Below are 6,131 nucleotides of genomic sequence, written 5' to 3'. Positions count from 1 at the left end.
GTACAAAATATCTGGCTGTTGGGAAGTTTCTGTGCAAAGGTGCAGAATCCCTGGCTACTAGGAAACTTCTGTGTTAAAGACATGGGATGTCTGGCCATTGTGGCAATGCTCTTCATGAGGGTTTCGTCCTTGATCTTAGGCACATAGCTCCTAGGAATAGAAGAATTCCTTTGATAGATAACTACAATATTTCATAAAGCTCCCCTCTTCCCGCCTAATAGTAACTTCAGACAATGGACTTTCTTGAGAACTGCACTAAGCTCCTAACATTGCATATTGTAATTTTGAAATGTGACTGAAGCATAAGCAACTTTACTGATACTCTAAACAATAATGTAGGTATGGTACTAATCACCTAATGTAACCTATTGGTATAAATAAAAGTGACCTCTTGGACAAGAAGCCATTCAGCCACCTTCCCTGCCTCTGCACCTTGTTTCTGTGAATCCTTTCTTTGAGATTCTTTACAAAAAACAATGCAAGCAAGATGTAGAGCACAATCTTTACTGAGATACAAAACAAAATAAATGTAGAATACTTTATTCATCAAAATATCTTTCAAAGCTGAAAGTGATTTTAGAAATAAAAAAAAACTAAACGAATTCATCCCAAGTATATTTGCAAGAAATATTAAGTTTTTTTAAACATAAGAAAAATGATAGTGAATTAAAACCAAGATTTACAAAATGAAAGGTGAGTTGTAGAAATAGTAATTTGCATTGGTAAATAGATTTTTTTCTTCTTTAAGCTTCTTGAAAACATTGCTGGATGTTTTAAACAATAGTAATTGCAAACTGTTGTTGAGATTATAACACATGTGGAAGTAAAATAATAACACAATAATGACACAAAAGCTGGGAGTAGAAAAATGGAAACATGCTGTTCTCAAGTTACTATATCCATATGGCCTAACATCAGTGTAGGTCACATTCTGATAAGTTAGAGGTGAGCACATTAAATCCCATAATATCAAAGCCTTGTAATTACTGTGGTTCATGAGCCAACTATGGTGATAAATTGAATCCTCAAAATTACAGAGTCCAATGGGAAGAAGGAAAAAGGGAGACAGAATAAATGAAATACATTTTTAATAGAAAAAGAAATGTTTAAATTATGCAAGATGAATTCATTCTAGAGGTCTAGTCCACAACATGGCACCTATAATTAATGATGCTTATTCTGTACCTGAAATTTTTTGATAGTACATTTTCATGTGTCCTTGCTTCTGGAACACCAGGGAGAGGAGCACAAGGGAGCATTTGAAGATGAAGAACACCACATCTATTACCTTGATAGTGGTGATGGTCTCATGGGTGTATGCATGTATTCAAACTCATTGAATTGTATACATTGAATATCTGAAGCTTTTGTGTATCATTGATACCTCAGTAAAACTTGAACTTGAGGTAGAATTGCAATGGGGAAAAAGTGGATAGGGTAAATAAGAAGAAGAAATTTGTCTTAGCAGCTTACAACAGACTATCTGGTCAGAAAAAGGAAGGAAGGAATGATCTCCAGAATCAGGTCAGCAAGTTGGTACAGTCCTAGGTAGAGCAGAGGTGGAATACCTGATTTCCTCCTCAACTATGAGACCTTTCAGTGGTAAGTTTCCGGTGTTCAGTAAATAGACATTTCCTTTTCCATTTTGGGTATTTGGCACTGAAATTTGAAGAATTGTTGGTTTTTATTTAGATGAAAAGGAATCATGTTCATGTTGGAGAGAAGGGGAACAGAAAGGAAACAGGGGAAACAAAGCCTTGTAATTAAAAGGACAAGATTTGTGATCTTGAAAATGCTTATGTATCTAAAGTTCCATTTTGTTAAAGAGCAGCTGATAGTCCAGGACATAACGGTGAAGAGTAAATAATATACAGGTGAAATACTTAGTATAATGTCACATAGTAAATAGTACTTAAATAGTGAGTACTATTTATGAAGTACTATTTATTCTTATTTATGAAGATAAAGGAGACTTCTTCAAATAAGAATATATTTTGCTTTGCTCTGGGTTCTCCAAATTTGTCAGTCAGGTCTTTTGACAGCTGGTATGACAACCTAACTGAACTGGATTTAATTAGAGTTGAAGAGTCAACTATTATGGTAATTTTTTTTTGTTCTTAAAACTCATGAAAAAATCTACCCAAGGAGAAAACATGGATCTTCCATTAGGTATCACAAAATTATCAGAATGTGAAGCAAGGATGCTTGTTGATAATGTCTCTTTTATCTCTTGGAGCTCTGTGATAAAAGATTATCCATTCAGAATGTGCTTTTTCTCAGACTAAGACAAATTTAGGTGAAAAAAAACTGTCTTCTCTTTTATGGTATTTATACTATATATTTACATCAATTGTGAAGTAAAAAGTTGCTTCAAAAGCTAATATGAGAAAAGAAATAAAATTGATTTTAAATTAAAACAATGAAAAAATGGTAGATTTTAGCCCAATTATATAAAAATACTAATAAATTACATTATTCTGAATGTCCATTTAATGTTTTGTATTGGATAGAAATGAAAGACCTATGTCTGTATCTGAAAATTACAATGAACTCTGTTCAAACATGAAAACACAAATAGGTGAAAATTAAAAGGAACATATAACATATGCCATGCTAAACCTAGTGAAAAGATGGTTGGATGTCTGTCTGTGAATCTAACAAGATAAATTTAAGAATAAGAATATTCCAGAACTACAAGAAAATCATTTCATAAGAGGACATAAGGATCCTTTGTTTATGCCTCAAGTAAGAGAACTTCAAAGTATAAAATGAAAATTGATATAATGGCAGGAAAAAATATTCAAATTTGCAAACGCTGTCAAAGTTTTAATAGCCAAATAATAAGAGCAATAAAAGATACTAAATAAAAAGACTATGTAACACTGTAAACCAACTTGTCCTAGTGAATATTATAGAACATTCTACCCAAGAAGAGAATATGCATCATTTGAAATACCTGTATAATTCCTAAGTAGGCCAAGTTCAGGGCCATAAAATTGATGTCAATAGGTTTTTAAAAATTCTAATCATGGCACCTGCCGGACCCCGGCTCGGGAGCCGGCGCCGAGCGCAGGCGAGGTGGGCCGCAGGGTGGCCCGCAGAGGGATGCTCTCGACCGAGCGGCGGGAACAGCCGCGCTCCCCGCTCGCCGCGGCCGCCCTGCACCCGCCCTTGGCCGTCGACATGGCCCTCTACTGCGGCGACAACTTCGGCGTGTACTCGCAGCCCAGCCTGCCCCCCGCCGCCGCCGCCCCGGGCGCGCCCCCGGCCTCCAGGGCGCCCTACACGTTGGCCGACTATGCTGCGCCGCCGGCCGCTGCCGCCAACCCTTACCTGTGGCTCAATGGGCCTGGGGTGGGCAGCCCGTCCTCCGCCGCTGCCGCTGCGGCCGCCGCCTACCTGGGCGCACCGCCGCCGCCGCCGCCTCCCGGGGCCGCGGCCGGGCCCTTCCTGCAGCCGCCGCCCGCCAACGGCTCCTTCACGTGCGCCCAGCGGCCCTTCGCGCAGCCCGCGTCCGCCGCGCCCGCCTCGCCTGCGGGGTCCGCGGCGCCCGGGGAGCTGGGCTGGCTGTCCATGGCCAGCCGCGAGGACTTGATGAAGATGGTGCGGCCGCCCTACTCGTACTCAGCGCTCATCGCCATGGCCATCCAGAGCGCGCCCGAGCGCAAGCTTACGCTCAGCCACATCTACCAGTTCGTGGCCGACAGCTTCCCCTTCTACCAGCGCAGTAAGGCCGGCTGGCAGAACTCTATTCGCCACAACCTGTCGCTCAACTACTGCTTCAAGAAGGTGCCCCGCGACGAGGATGACCCAGGGAAAGGTAATTACTGGATTCTGGATCCAAACTGCGAGAAGATGTTTGATAATGGAAACTTCCGTCGGAAGCGCAAGCGGCGCTCGGAGGCCAGCGGCAGCTCTGCAGTGGCCACCGGGACTTCCAAGTCAGAAGAAGGGCTGTCCTCAGGATTGGGGGCCCGGGTGGGCGGCGCCCCGGAGGGAGAAGGCCCCTCCTCGGTGCTGCGGCCAGCGCAGTCTCTGGAGCCTGAGGGCGCCAAGAGCCCTGGGTCCCCGCCAGGTGGCCCTGTGCTGGCCTCCACCCCCTGCCTAGGTGCCTTCTTCAGCAGCCTCAGCAGTCTCAGCGTCGGCAGCGGTGGGAGTGCCCAGCGCGCCAGCCCTGGTGGCCGCCACCTGGGGGCTCAGGGCCCTCAGCTGCCCTCCAGCAGCGTCTTCCCCGCCACCTCTATCTCTGAGGCCTCTGCAGACACCTTGGCGCTGGGCACCAGCAGCGGCAGCAGCCAGCGATCTTCCTACTGTAGCCCGTTCCCAGCCAGTGCCGGTGGGGGCCAGAGCAGCCCCTTCAGCAGCCCCTTCTACAACCTGGGCATGGTCAACAGCTTCATCTACCCACAGGAGGGCTCCGAGGTGTAGGGTGCTTCTCAGACTTGGAGGCACTGCTGAGCAGATCGAGGTCTGGGGTGGGGCTGAGTTTCTGCATTTGTTTGAACTGCTGGGTGATCCCATGGTGTAACTTCCAGGGAGCAGGGAACCCCCAGACCCCAGCAAACTTTTAAAGGTCTCCTGGAGATGGGCCTCCAGGCAGAAGTCCGCCTGCATTCCGGAGCAGGTAGCCTGCAGCCCTGTGAGGCAGAGACTGGGTCTGGGGCCTTGTCGATCTGTGCCAGGTGGTGGGCTCAGGGGTGCTCAGTTGGAGCCCACCCTGAAGTCCCTAGGTGGTAAAAAGCAGCTAGCACTTGAAGCCCGTGGTTGGACCCACCAGCCAAAGGCTCTGGAGCAGCTGGCTATCCCCTGTCCTACAGCTTTCTGATCTTTTCTAGAAAAGCCAGGTAATTTGGCCTTTTATAGGAAACTTCCAACTTTGTGTCCTTGGCCTCCAGTTAAAGTTTGTATCACTGGAAGCACTACAATTGTGCAGCAGGTCACCTCTGACTGGTACCTGTAACTACTGATTGCCTTAAGGCTGCCCTAGGTACCAAGCATTGCCCTAGTCTCAACGGGTTTAGCCCACCTTGCCTCACAGGGGTGGCTATAGATTCTTGTCCCACACTTGCTGTCTGTGCAAGCGACATGGACTTCTGAGATGAGATGTGACTTGCCCGAGGTCCCAGGGAGAAAATGGTGGAACTGGGCCTGGCTGCAGAGCTGGAGCTGGTAACCTGTATCCCAGTTGCTGAGACCAACTGCACCGTGTCAGGCTAAGGAGGCAGGCATTGCAGGAGCTGGGTCTCGCCCCACCAGAGACTCTGGTGGAAATGGCAGTCCCTGGTGATGCTCCCCTGGACAGGAAGGGAGACGCTCACTGGCTCTGCCTCACCTCCTGCCCAAGTCCAAGGCTGAGGTGACCGCTGAGCCAACTGACCACCATAGCCTGTCCCTCTTAGCTCCTGTCCTGGGCATTTCATTTTGTAGTCAAGTATTGTTAGAATTTTATTAAATAGGTTTAAAGTGGAATTTCATAGCTTTTAATATGATAAACCATTTGTGGTCAAATTAAAAAATAGATGATTTTATTTATCTTAGCACCCTTTCCTTCAGAGGCATGGTCCCTTGAGTAACTCTTGCCTTCGCCCCCCCAGGGCCCAGCAGAGACCTGGCACCTTACACTGCAAACACTTGGCCATTATTGGTGGGCTAGTGAGTTAGTAAGAAAATGTTAATTAAAAATGAATGGTGGCTGGACGCCCTGGGAACAGCATTCTATTTAGATGAAGGTAGCCTGAGTCCCCTTTGCCAAGATTTTGAGCCTTTGATACGAGCATTTTTTTGTCTGGGGTTTGGAATTTTCTAGAAACAGGATCACATACACATTGTAATTAAAAAAAAACTGTTTTCTGTGTACTCCTGAAGATACAATATTTTTCAAAAAAATCTTTATTTTGAAATAGAGCATGTGGAAAAAATCATGAACTTATTGAGCTCAAGATCATCGCCACTACCTTTTATACAAAGACAACCAAAGAGACTCCTTACCCTCTACTGTGTGTACAGAAAACCTTTTCTATGGATATTTTTGTATGTGAGCAAGCATATGAACTTCTATAAATATTTTTTCTAGCACAAAAAAAAATTCTAATCATACTAAAATTCCCTAACCATACTAGAATTAAATTATA

The 6,131-nt window shown here is 45.2% G+C and overlaps 1 pseudogene; it reads left to right on the top strand.

The window, feature by feature from the left end:
- Positions 1–3,183: 3,183 nt before the first annotated feature.
- LOC101975298 (forkhead box protein I3 pseudogene) lies at positions 3,184–4,428 on the top strand (annotated as a pseudogene).
- The last annotated feature ends 1,703 nt before the right edge of the window (positions 4,429–6,131 follow it).

The sequence above is a fragment of the Ictidomys tridecemlineatus genome, unplaced genomic scaffold (assembly GCF_052094955.1).
Source record: "Ictidomys tridecemlineatus isolate mIctTri1 unplaced genomic scaffold, mIctTri1.hap1 Scaffold_36, whole genome shotgun sequence".
Classification (NCBI taxonomy): domain Eukaryota; kingdom Metazoa; phylum Chordata; class Mammalia; order Rodentia; family Sciuridae; genus Ictidomys; species Ictidomys tridecemlineatus.
This window is presented reverse-complemented; position numbering and strand designations above follow the sequence as displayed.